The sequence below is a fragment of the Bos taurus genome, chromosome 18 (genome assembly GCF_002263795.3).
Source record: "Bos taurus isolate L1 Dominette 01449 registration number 42190680 breed Hereford chromosome 18, ARS-UCD2.0, whole genome shotgun sequence".
NCBI lineage: Eukaryota > Metazoa > Chordata > Mammalia > Artiodactyla > Bovidae > Bos > Bos taurus.
In genome coordinates this window covers 65,154,185-65,167,425 of record NC_037345.1, presented here as the reverse complement: position 1 = coordinate 65,167,425, position 13,241 = coordinate 65,154,185, and the positions used below count along the sequence as shown (strand labels likewise).

Sequence of the window (13,241 nt, the reverse complement as noted above, 5' to 3'; positions counted from 1 at the left end):
CCCTTTCATTTTTTTTTTTTTAGCCACACTGCATAGCTTCTGGGATATCTCAAGTCAACCAGAGGTTGATCTGGGGCTGTGGCAGTGAAGCCCAGGTTTCTAGCCTCTAGGCTACCAGGAAACTCACTTGTACCCTTTTAAAAACTCTCCCTTCTGTCCTTTATAGTTGCTATTGATTTTACTCTTTCACAGTAAATTAGCTTGTTTTATAAAATTTTATATAGTTGGAATCATTAAACTGTTTACTTTTTAATTGATACTGTGCTTTCTTCCCTGTGCAGCTCACAGTGCTGCTTATGTAAGTGCCTTCATTTCTCAGCAGAGTGTTCCTCTATAGAGGCACCGTTTGTTTACCCACCTGATTGCACATTGGCTTGTTCCCGGTTTTGGCTGTTACAAATAAAGCCTTATGTCATAACCGCTGGAAAGGAGTGGGTGACGGGAGCTTCAGCTTTCTGAAGCTTTCACTCTGCCTTCATCTAGCTCACTAGGCCCACTATAATAGTGGATTGTAACACCTAACATCTCGGGACCACTCTAAGATAAAGAATCTTCATTGCTCCAGGTAACTTATACACAAAATACAGTACTGAGGTATCCCAAGCTGCTTGCAAAACACATCTTTAGAAGCTTCTATGTTTCATAAGTTTCATCCATCCTTCCAGTAGAATTTACCACATTCTAGATGTGGTTCGTTTGGTCTCTCTGAAGCTGTTTAAACATACTGGCTGCACCCAGGCCCCGTGCTTGTAAGCTGGCTGTTCTGGAAGTTGCTGATGGTTTGTCCGTTTTGCTGTCCCCCACGCAGCATAGCCTGGAAAACATTCAAGTGCTTGTATGTGCCCCAGTGTAAGAAACCCTTCCTTCCAGTCTCCTGCACCCTAATACACCCTTGAGCTCTGTAAACCTACTCAGGACAAGTGAAAACCATGAAACCCTAGAGACCACCACCCTTGGAAACTAATAAAGGCAGAGCTTCAAGTCTGTGTTCCCTTCCTTTCCCTCACCACCTCACTGTGGCATGCCCCCAGGACACCCTCCACAGGCTCTCAGTAATGTCTTGTTCCTCAAGTTTCGGATCAGATTTTGTTGACGTTCTTCCTACGGTTATAGTAAGAACCACAAGCACTGCCGTGCAGGGGGAATGGCAGTAGGACTCAGTGAAGTTACAAGGTCTTCCAGTGAGTGCCTGGGGCATCCCAGCTGAGAGCATCCATCACTGCTACCAGTGGCTGGGACCTACAGCACATGGTGAGTCGGCCAAAAAGTGCAGTCAGTTTTCTGCATAACATCTTCATAGCAAAACCTAGACAAATTTTTGTGCCAATTCAATATTACTAGCTCTTTAAAGGAGTAGGGAGAGAAAACACCTGGTATTTTCGTGTGGTATTAAAAAGTACCTACAAGTTACTTCGCTATAAATAATCACTAATTACAATGTGAATTAAGACTTGGATGATGTCCCTGCACAACATTATCACAGTAAAAAGTCAAAACTTGTAAATTTTTGCCAGACATACTAAGTGAAACACCAAGGGAACGAGAGTTGAGTGCTGGTTTTGGCAAGACTTTAAGGTCACTGTAGTCATAAGGTGAATCCCGCCTAAGAATGGAAGAACTGCTTATGGGCTCTATTGAAGTAAGTCACTGGTTTGGGAAAGTTGGAATTTTGACAAGGAAATTAAGAAATAATCCCTTGTACATCACAACAATTTGGGAAGGATACAGAAATAAGACAGAGCTTAACTCCAGCAAAGTACTTAAATGGGGAGGAAGGGGATTCGGGAAGAAAACACTTCTGCTTTGAAGTGGCCTGGGGACTTAACTTGCTTGAGCTGCACCAGGTATCAGTTGCAGCACAGGGGGAATCTTCGATCTTCGCTGTGGCGTGCAGGATCTTTAGTTGCAGTATATGGGATCTCAGTTCCCTGACCAAATGTCAAACCCTGGCCCTCTGCATTGGGAGCATGACGTCTTAGCCAGTGGACGACCGGGAAGTCCCCACTCAAAACTTACTAACTTCCACAACAGGGGGAAAAAAGCCAACTTCAAACCAGCCAAATTAGAGAGAGAACATTCTCTAATGTTCAAACGAGCCAGTTGGAACATTAGAGAATGCCTTTGCTGCTTTTGAACGCATCTGTTAGAATCGCCTGGCTTCCAGGTGGCACTGGGGGTACAGCACCCACCTGACAACAAAGGAGACGTGAGAGACGTAGGTTCCATCCCTGGGTCATGTCATGAAGAGCCCCTGTGGGAGGGCAGGGCAACCCACTGCAGTATTCTTGCCTGGAGAATCCCAGGGACAGAGGAGACTGGTGCGCTACACAATCCATGAATTTGCAAAGAGTCAGACACGACTGAAGTGACTTTGCACACACGCACACTAGTCACCACTGTGTGCCATGTATTAGTCCAAGCGTGTGGTGCACAGGAGACAAAAAGCGAGGAGGCCTTTGTGGTTAATAGGTGAGGGGGGATTCTGACCTCACACCTTGGGCTCCAGCTGCCTGCGTCCTGCAGTCCCCTCCGTGCAACTGTGTCCCTGCTGCTGCTGAGAGGCTTGGGAGGCCAGGCTGGCCGCTCCCAGCGCCGCGTGCCCAGGTCCACTCCACGCTTCCAGGGAGCAGCTCCAGCCCATGGGGTGTCCTCACTGGGCTCACTTGGCTTCCTGTGCTTCCTCCTCCCACGAGGCTGGGCCCCTGCACACCTGGAGAGCTACAAGAAGCAGGAGGGGTGGGCACTGGCCTCCCTCACCCCATGACCTGGCCACTGTGTGCCCTGGCCACCTTGGCCTTGGCTCACCGTGCCTGCTGTGTTCCTGGCTGGCTGGCCTCCCCTGGACTGTGTCCTTCGGTGATCTCTTCTGCCAGCATGATCTTGGTTTTTCTCCACAGTGACCTCTTTAGATCACATGCATTGGCCCTGCTCTGTAGGGCTTCCTTTCTGACAATAAAGTGTGGACCCTGAGGTGGGGGGGCGGGGTGCGGGGAGTCAGGAAGACAGAGAATGAAGAAAAGAAATTAATAGGATGAAAATTTCCAAGGAGAAAGAGTAGTTTCGTGTAATAAATAGTGCAGGGGGTTGGGTTATAAGTCATATAAACTAAAAACGGGTAAGAGCACACTCCAGTCTAGATGTGATGAAAGGGCAGGCATGAGATTCAGGGGATGAAAGGAGAGGAAGCACCACTGGAACGTGTCTGAGGCCAGAGTACACTCTCAGTACTTGGGGGAAAGTCTCAGGGCAGTGCAGAGGTGTCTCCAGGCCACAGGTAAGACTCGGTCCCTTCAAGGACTCAGGTAGGTGGGGACACACCGCCAGGGGAGGGGGACACGCCCTAGTGCCCACGCAGTGAGTTGTGTTCCTCATCAATGCACCAGCAGCCCCCTCACCAAATATCAAGACAAGTTTTGTGGGCAGAGGACCCCCTCACCGGCACATCCCCAGCGGATGCCAAAACAGATGCAAAGAGGCCCAGCTCAGCGCTCACAGGGTTTGAAACCCGCGTATGCAGCACCGTCTCAGGAGCGAACCAAACAGCCCATTGGGCTCCGGGGGGGCGGGGGGGGGGTGGTCACTGCCTCCCCGGAGACACGGGGCCCAGGAGACCCAGCGCCCGGAGTCGTGGCTGCGGGGGACGGAGTCCACAGGCCGGGACCAGGTGGATCTGCAGCCCGGCTCGCCCCGGCCTCCCAGCCAGGCCTGGCCTGATTCCCACCTCTGGTCCCGGGAGACCCTCTCCCGCTCCCCGCGCCGGCCGGAGGGGCTCCGGTGGAGGCTGGTCGATCGGCCGGGCAGCCCCACACCCAGGCCTGGACTGAGGGGCCGGTCTCGGCCTCCGCCCCCAGAACCTGCCGGCACAGCCTCCGGAGAGAGGAGGAGGCCCACCGCCCAGCAACAACCAGCCGATTCCGCCTGCCCCGGCGGCCTCCCAGGCTTCGGTTCCGAGCCAGAGTCAGGGCGGCCGCCACGGTGAAAGCACCAGATACTACCTAGACCGGTGGTCGGTGACAAGTGTCCCAACCCTTCCGCTTTGCAGAGAAGAATGCCCGCAAAGACAGAAAGTAGTGAGTATTTACTAAAGAGGAGAGAGTACAGGGCGCGTGGATAAACACTCCGGCCGACTGAGGGAAAGGGAGTCACTGAGTCGAACCCTCGCGGCAGTTTTACTTACTTAGTCGGGGCATTTCTTCCGGGTTTCCTTCGGCGGGTCATTTTGATTTGCCTGGTTCACAGGCCGTATTTGGTGCATCTCAGGATTCTCCTGGATGTGCGCACTCGTCGTAGCCAAGATGGGTTCCAGCGAAGAGGCCCGTGGGTAGCCTGGCATTAGTTAACATCACTCCCCTTTGACCTCCGAGGAGACTTTCTGTGCACATGTGGTCAGACAGGTCTCCTGAGAAATGTGTGGTCTGGGCAGGGCCCAGCCTCCTCCCTAAATTGTCCTGCTATTCTCAACTTGGAGTTTCAGTCCACAGGGAGTGAATCTCCAGTGCTCACCTGGGACCCACCCACCTCCTGCCTCATTACCGCCTGAACCACCCCCTTCCCCATTGTCCATGGGAAATTCTCTTCCATAGAACCAGTCCCTGGTGCCACGAAGGTTGGGGGCCGCGGCTGCAGAGGGAAAGGACGATATAAAAGAGGCTTCAGGTGGCGCCCGACAACCGGCAGGAACGTCAATGGGACAGACCCAGATCCTGGGGCAGCGGGAGCGCACTGTGGGCAACGGGGATCCCTGGCCTCCTCCAGGCCCACCTCTGAGCCTGGACCCTCAGGCGGGCTGCCCAGAGTGAGACCAGAGAGTTCCCAGGCTCCGCAAAGGGCTTAAATAAACTCTGCAGCGGGCAATGTACAGCTAAAGCTTCCAAGGGGGCTTCCCTGGTCGTCTAGTGGTAGAGTCTGCCTGCCAGTGCAGAGGGCAAGGCTTGGACTCCTGGTCCAGGAAGACTCCACAGGGCAACTAAGCAGACTCTAGTGGTAGAATCTGCCTGCCAGTGCGGAGGACACGTTGGACTCCTGGTCCAGGAAGACACCACAGGGCAACTAAGCACAATGAGGCACCAACTACTGATCAGATGTGCTGCAACTACTGAAGCCCCCTTGGCCGGAGCTCATGCTCTGCAACAAGAGAAGCCATGGCATTGAGAAGCCTGCACTCTAGCATGAAGGGTAACAAAGATCCATCACAGCCAGAAAGTAAAATAAAAATAAATAAATAGATCCTTATTTAAAAAAAAAAAAAAAAAAGCATATAAGGATGCATAGACAACAATGGATTAATGGTTTCGTTTGTGGGAAGGTGAGGTTTGTTTACTTTGGCAGAGCCACGTGGCTTGCAGGATCTTAGTTTCCCAAGCAGGAATTGAATCTGGGTCTTCAGCAGTAAAACACCGCATCCTAACCACTGAACCACCGGGGATTTCCTGGATGAATGTCTGAATTCCATCATTTTGAGCAGAGGTCTTTTTTTTGGTTGTGCTGGTTCCCTTGCTGCACACAAGGTTTCTCCAGTTGTAGCTCTAGTTGAAGTTTTCCACTTTAGAGGAAAAAAAAAATCCCAAGAGAAAAACTGGGGATCTAGAGTCAGTTGTGCATGCGTGCTAAGTCACTTCAGTCATGTCCAACTCTTTGCAACCCTATAGAATGTAACCCACCAGGCTTCTCTGTCCATAGGATTCTCCAGGCAAAAATACTGGAGTGGGTTGCCATTTCCTCCTTCAGGGGATCTTCCTGACCCAGGGATAGAACCTGTGTCTCCTGTGACTCCTGCATCACAGGCAGATTCTTTACCACTGAGCCACCGGAGAAGCCCAGGGTCAGGTACAGTGATTTTAAAATTTGACACCACAAGTGTGATCCATGAAAAGAAATAGAGACACTGAAAGCTGTCAAAATTAAAAACCTACGCTCTGAAGCACCTTGTGAAGAGGATGAAACGACCAAGGACAGAGGCCAGGAGAGAAAACGTGCAAACCACGTGTCAGATACGAACATGAAAAATTCTCAAAACATCATGGTGTTATCTTTTAAAAAATCCAAATATAGAATAGACAAAATACACATAATATATTTTACCCAAGAGAAGGAGATACCATTAAATGGCAAATATGCATATGGAAAGCTATGAGGCATTTCCTAGGAATGCAAATGGAAATCATAGGGATATACCTAGGCAGATCCCTCAGAACGCCTCAAAGAAAATACAGAACAGTAGCAAAATGGTGAGGAGGTCAAGGGAAAATCAATCATTCATCCTAGCGGTGATGTAAAGTGGTACAGCCACTGTGGAAAACAGTGGTGGTTTACAAACACAAACAACAAAAAACTTTCCAAGTACCATACAATCCAGAAACTCAACTCCAGTCAAATTAAAATAGACCATGTAGTAAATGATTGACTCAGCAGGCCCACAGTGTTCAAAACCTGCACATTCCAAGGAAACTCTGGCCTTGCCTGGCTCCCAGGAAGCCCTTGGAATACCTGACGAGGGTTCTTGTATAGTTGAGGCTTGCAGGGCCTTGGGCCGTGGGCCATGGGGTAGCAGTTTCACCTGCAGGAAGTCAGCTTTGTGGGATCATGTGAGTTCTTCTAGGGAGTGAGGCATCAAATAAGAGGGTGGTCTGGAGGAGCTCCCCCAATCTCTCCCCAACAAATAACATTTATCATCCCCAAAAATCTTGAACTTGCATGGCCTTAGCATCTCTTGTTCATCAGAGTGCCAAACTGGAAACAACATGGATTCCTTCAAGGAATGAGTGGTTAAATAAATTAGTTGGTGGCAGGGGTAGCTGTGAAGTCAAGTGGGCCTTAGGAAGAATTACTAGGAACAAATCTAGTGGAGGTGACGGAATTCCAGGTGAGCTATTGAAAATCCTAAAGGATGCTGCTATATTAAGTGCTACACTCAATACTGTCAGCCAAGAGCCGGACACAACTTAGTGGCTGAACAACACCAGGGGGTAGCTGAGGAACTAGAAGTGTTTGGAGATACAAACGGAAGGAAGAAGGGACAGGACTGGGCAATGGGTTGTCCGTGTCATGTGGAAATACAGGATGAGGGAACGCTTCCAGGGTCTAGAACAGTCACTGGGTGAAGAGTGGTGGAATCCATTCAGACACGGCACAGTCTGTGGCCCATCCAGGGTGAGAAAGAACAGGGTTTTCATGCTGCACCACTTTTAATATGTCGTTTCTATGAGGCATCCAAGTCAGAAAACCAAGCAGATGGTCGTATAGCTAATTCTGGAAGGAGATAAGATCTGGGGGTTATAATGCCTTAAAACAAACTAGGTCACTAAGGCTATTTTTTAAATCATTTTGGTTATGGACTTTAGGATCCAGGGTGGAACACTTCCAGTTTTAACGTTGAGGTGGAGGAGATTATGCTGGCAAGCAGTGCTATGGAGGAGCATCAAGGCAGCAGTGAAAGAAGCCTCTGGCATCAGGAGCCCAAGAAACCAAGGCTGGCGAGCCCCTTTCCCTACTGCTCTGAAGGAAACCAGGACATTTCACCCCAAAGTCTCCCCCACACTTCGGTACATCAATTTTTTTTTGGTTGTTAGTTTTTAGATTAATTTATTTACATTTAAGGCTGTGCTGGATCTTCGTTGCTGCGCGTGGGCTTTCTCCCACTGCGGTGAGCATGGCTGCTCTTCATTGGGGTCACAGTCTTCTCACTGCGGTGGTTTATCCCGTTTCAGAGCATGGGCTCGGGCTCACTGGTTCTAGAGCACAGGCTCAGTAGCTGTAGCACATGGGCTCCGCCGCTCCACAGCAAGTGGGATCGTCCCAGACCAGGGACCCACCCCACGTCCCCGCGTTGGCGGGCGGACTCTCTCGCCTGGACCACCAGGAAAGCCCCGGCACAGCGATTATTTTGAATTCCAGGCAGTTACGATGCAGCAGGTGTGAGGAAGACGCTCTGACTCTAAAGCTCCCATGTGAAATGCGCCCTCCCTTTCCCCAGAGGAAGACATTTTAAACACCAGAGATAGGAAACAGGGTTGTCAAAGGGAGAACTGGGGACTGAGCAGTCTGCGCTCAGTTTAACAAACCTTGTTAATCTCATCCTTATCTTCTATTTCTTCACCATGAAATACCCACAGCCCAAATCCCTTTTCCTTCTCAATTTTTCACAAATTGATCCTTTGACTAAAAGGTGTAGAAGCTTCCTGTTCTTGGTATACTTGGGTCTTCATTCTTTCATGAATGCTCCCATGGACACATAAACATTTAATAAAATGTGCATGCCCTACTCCTGTTAATCTGCCTTTTGTCAGTTTCAACTTTGGGCCCAGCCATAGACACTAAGAGGGGAGAGAATTTTTCCTTCCCCACGGCTGTTAGGAAGTCCAGTACAATGGTAGATGGCAAGTGAGCACTGTAATGTTCACCAAATGAGTCTCTGGTGCCAATGGCGAGAGAGAGCAGTGTTGGGAGCGATATGGGGATGCTAGGTGAACATACTGAAAGCATGTGTGTTGAAAGAAGTGTTCACAAAAGGTCGATTCTGTATTGCATTTTTTAAAGAGGAGTTTAGGTTCACAGTAAAATTAGAATAGAGAGTCCAGAATGCCCCCCCCCCCCCCCCCCCGCCACTGCGGGTCCTTGCCTAACTCCACTCCCCACAAACAAGAGCCAGAGAGAGAGACTCAGAGCCTTCTCCTCTGCCACTCTTCTACGAATAATTCCACGCCAGTGAGTTGTCTGTAAGCATCAGAATTCACTTTTTTAAATAGAAGATTCTCTCCTTCTTTTTTTTTTAACGTATTTCTTTTTATTTATTTACTTGGCCGTGTCGGGTCTTACTTGTGGCATGTGGGATCTAGTTCCCCGACAAGGGATTGAACCTGGAACCTGGGGCTCCTGCATTGGGAGCATGGAATCTTAGTCACTGGACCATCAAGCAAAGAGAGGGAAAGTGAAGGTTACGCTACGCTATGCTAAGTCGCTTCAGTCGTGTCCGACTCTGTGTGACCCCATAGACGGCAGCCCACCAGGCTCCCCCGTCCCTGGGATTCTCCAGGCAAGAACACTGGAGTGGGTTGCCATTTCCTTCTCCAATGCATGAAAGTGAAAAGTGAAAGTGAAGTCGCTCAGTCGTGTCCGACACTCAGCGACCCCATGGACTGCAGCCCACCAGGCTCCTCCGTTCATGGGATTTTCCAGGCAAGAGTACTGGAGTGGGGTGCCATTGCCTTCTCCGAAGTGAAGGTTAGAAAAACATGAAGATTAGTTATAGATACTGGGACTCCAGCACACGGGACTGACTAACTCTAAGGTCAGACTCTAAGGGACTGACTTTGAAAGATTTCTGAATGTGTGTGGTCGATTTGACATGCAGGTCGTTTTGAATTTACACTACCATCTAGCCACTTCTGAATGTCACACACTCCCTCCTCCCCACTGAAAAGGAAGATGGATAAACATGACTGAACCCCACAAATGGCACCACTGAATGAAGATGGGTGCTGTCTTTGTGCCAACTGTGACTCTGAGTTGTGATACCAGGGCGTTTTATTTTATATTTTTATGCTGACCTACACAGCTTGTGTGATCTCAGTTCCCCGACCAGGGATTGAACCTGGCCCCTGGTGGGGAAAATGTTGAAACCTAACCACTGAACCACCAGGGAATTCCCACTAGGGCTGTTTTAAAGATTGATTTAATAGTTTTAACACAAGGAGAATGTAAATGTACTTCATGCCACTTATAAATAGCAAAATAATGTTGTGTGATACATATTTTTAACTACAATTCAAAACAAAACACCATCTTCCTGACTCGGACTAAGGGAGTTTCTGGGTCTGCTGGAGAGGGTCATAGGCAGTGTGGAAAACCAGGGTCAGCAATTCAAAATATTTTCTTCTTCATAGGGTGAATAAAAATTATAAATGATAGCAGTTGTAGATGCTGTAATTTAAGAAGGAAAAGGCAGGGATTCATTTGAGCATTTAAAAGCATAACCTGGGCTTCCCAGGTTATGTGGCTTTCTGTAAAGAATTCTCCTGCCAATGCAGGAGCCACAGGAGACTCAGGTTTGATCCCTGGGTTGGGAAGATTCCCTGGAGAAGGAAATGACAACCCACTGCAGTATTCTTGCCCGGGAAACTCCATGGACAGAGGAGTCTGTGGGGTCACAGTCAGACTCGACCGAGCATGCACACACTGTACAAGAACGGTCTGTTTTATAGTCGGTGGCATCTTAGCTTTGGTTTAAAAAACAAAAAGACAGTTGAGCCAGTGCACAGTCTTACCAATTATTACATAATCTAAAGTACTGTAAATGTTGGAAAGTCAAGTTTCAGTGACTACGACAAAATATAAGTAGTGGACTTGACCTAGTCTGAAGGCTCAAGAAAAGATACCTTGAGAAAAACTTCCTATATATTGAGTGTTGGGCAGAGTATTCCAGTGAGAGAGAAAAGCTGGTATTGGGAAGCTGAGTGAACATTCAGGAAAGATAGAGGCGCTGGGACAGAATGAAGGATGCTTCATGTTCAGACACTGAACTAAGGAAATAGAATAATTTGTGGAAATAATAACTTAGTTGACCCATAAATTCAATGTATGTAATTTATAAATCTGAAATCATTAGAAACTAAATCTTAAGTCTTATTAAACTACAATACTGTGATTACATACTTTTAAACATGGTGATAAAATCAGCAAAAGGTAATTCCATTTGTCAAATAAAATTATTAAATCAATTTAATTTGTTCAGAAAGTCAATATACTGAGAAACTTTAAAAATACATAATTTGTAAACATCTGCATACATAAACAAATGTTTAAAGACTCCTGAAAGCAAATTTTGTTGAGTTTCCTACTTCTTCTTATCTGGTAACCTGAAAGTCAAGGCTATTATTCAAAATCACATTCTAACAATTTTTCCTTCAAAAATATCTTTCACTAAGAATTTATGTAGCAATATAAAGAGCCTGCCCAAAAAACACTGTAAACTGTAAGTCAATAAAGGATAAATAAAAAAATAAAGAGCCTAATCTTCGTAAAGCATTAGAAGATTAATGGTAAAAATAAATAAATAAATAAATAAATTTTTTAAAGATTAATGGTTATCTTTCTTTCATCCTATGTTAGGACACTTCCCCCCTGCCCCCCGCCCCCGATATCATCAACACGTCCTTTTCAAAAGTTTTCTTTTCTTTTCAACTGAGTTTTGTTAACCTACAAATATATTTCAAGTGAGGTCTAGCAGACTTTTTCAAATCACAGTTTGCATGTCTTGGGCCAGTTAAAAGGTGAGAGTGACTGTATGTGCGCAGGAGAAGAATGATCTAACAGACTTTTCTTTTCCCACCTGGAATCTGAGAAGGCTGACAATGCCAGAGATTTGAACGACCAGACTCAACATCCATTCTCTGAGAATGTGTCTCCTCCAAAGAAACTGCAAATTCAAGACACACTGAAGTACTTCAGCCAACTCAGAGCACTGTAGAGGAAAGCAAAAGAGTGGATGAGAGGGATACAAACAGGACAAAGAGGGACAGGGTTTAGATAGACTCCCTAGTGAGGAAGTTTTACACTTGTAACATCGTGGTTCCCTAAGTGAGCCCTGCAATGCTTTCAATTTTCAGGACAAAAAGAAGTAAAAATCTGATTACCCAATGGCCCTCTCTCTACACTTTGGTATGAATAGGCTCCCAAATACCACATAGACTCTCAGGGCTTTTCTTAGGCAGATCCATCAGTGGCTAGAATGTCAAATATACTCCGTGTTTCTGGGTGTGTGAAAAACAAATTAAATAGAAGGAGCTTAATTCTCCCTGTAGAAAATGTGGGGATCCTCCCTGCCTTTTGTCAGAGCATTTAGCTTAGAGCTAAATCTAAGCACTTCCTCATCTCTTTAAAAGGGATCACTTTGAAGACTAGATGGGACTTTTGTCCGTTGGGCTTTTTTGTTTTTCATTTTCATGAGTTTCTTAAGAAACTAGGAACCATTTCTTTAAAATGGAAACATCTTGAGAGCCAGTTTTTTGAAATGTAAACATCGAGGGAGCCCGCTAGCTTGCCTCTCTCCAGGTTTCTATGGGAGGGTAAGGGACTAACTTCGGTGGTGCCTCGCTCCAATATGAAAAAAAAACAACTCCTGTCACAGGGATGAAAGTAGCTTGTCTTTCCTCTAGATAAAGCCAATAAGCGAGGGCGACAGACGGCCACCCCGCTTACCAGGGACACTTGGGACACACTGGGTGCCATGTCAACACGAAAACACAGGCAGAACTCAAGGCGAAGCATTTACTTGTGATCAAAGAATTGCCGTTCAAGGTACACCAGATTTGCAGAGCAACCTAACTCAAATAGGTTTCATTTGAAGCAAGTGAAAGTCAGGAGTTTTTAAAGGCAAAAAGGGGGACGTCTACATAATTCCAAGTATTTTGACTGGCGTTGGCGGCAGAAAGCTAGTCTTGGCTAAACGTGTTTGGTCGCTAAATATCACTAAGCAAAAGTCTGTTCCTGGAGCAAGGTACTTTTGCAGAGCTCTTGAAAATACTTGTGGTTTGACCCTGTCCAAAAGTTCACAGTTCACGGGGTGAGGACATGCATAAGAATCAATTCTTTAATGGTCCCTAGGCTCCATTTAAAAACTCACTGACATGAGCAACTCATTTTATTTCATCTTTCATGGTGCCATCAAGTCCTCTTACTTGTTATACCTATCTTGAAAACAAGTATATAATGGGTTCTATGTGCCTGTGTACATAAGAGAGTGAGGGGATTTTTTTTTTCCTGTCTTTGCAATTTCTTAGAGTTTGCTTGTGATGTACATCACACTCTGGTTTAATACTGATCCAATAATATGGTATAATGAGAAATTTATTTGGTTTTTGCTCACAGATCCTGGCAGAGGTCCTAAAATCCTTGGAACTTCCTGATAGATAGGATTACCTTTTGTCACTAATACGAGGCTCCCTTAAATTGAAGAAAGTAGGGAAAGCCACTAGACCGTTCAGGTATGACCTAAATCAAACCCCTTATGATTATACAGTAAAGTGAGAAACAGATTTAAGGGACTAGATCTGATAGATAGAGTGCCTGATGAACTATGGAATGAGGTTCGTGACGCTGTGCAGGAGACAGGGATCAAGACCATCCCCATGGAAAAGAAATGCAAAAAAGCAAAATAGCTGTCTGGAGAGGCCTTACAAATAGCTGTGAAAAGAAGAGAAGCGAAAAGCAAAGGAGAAAAGGAAAGATATAAGCATCTGAATGCA

At 46.7% G+C, this 13,241-nt stretch overlaps 1 protein-coding gene across 1 annotated transcript in view; it reads right to left on the bottom strand.

The window, feature by feature from the left end:
* Position 1: 1 nt before the first annotated feature.
* Positions 2–13,241, bottom strand: part of LOC104968476 (zinc finger protein 154) — a 28,270-nt gene continuing 15,030 nt past the window's right edge. Inside the window, exons 4-6 of the mRNA XM_010815650.4 lie at positions 2,488–11,458; positions 2,190–2,323; positions 2–814 (exon numbers count right to left, since the gene is read on the bottom strand). The gene's annotated coding sequence lies outside the window, so the exon portion shown is untranslated. The remainder of the gene's footprint in view (positions 815–2,189; positions 2,324–2,487; positions 11,459–13,241) is intronic.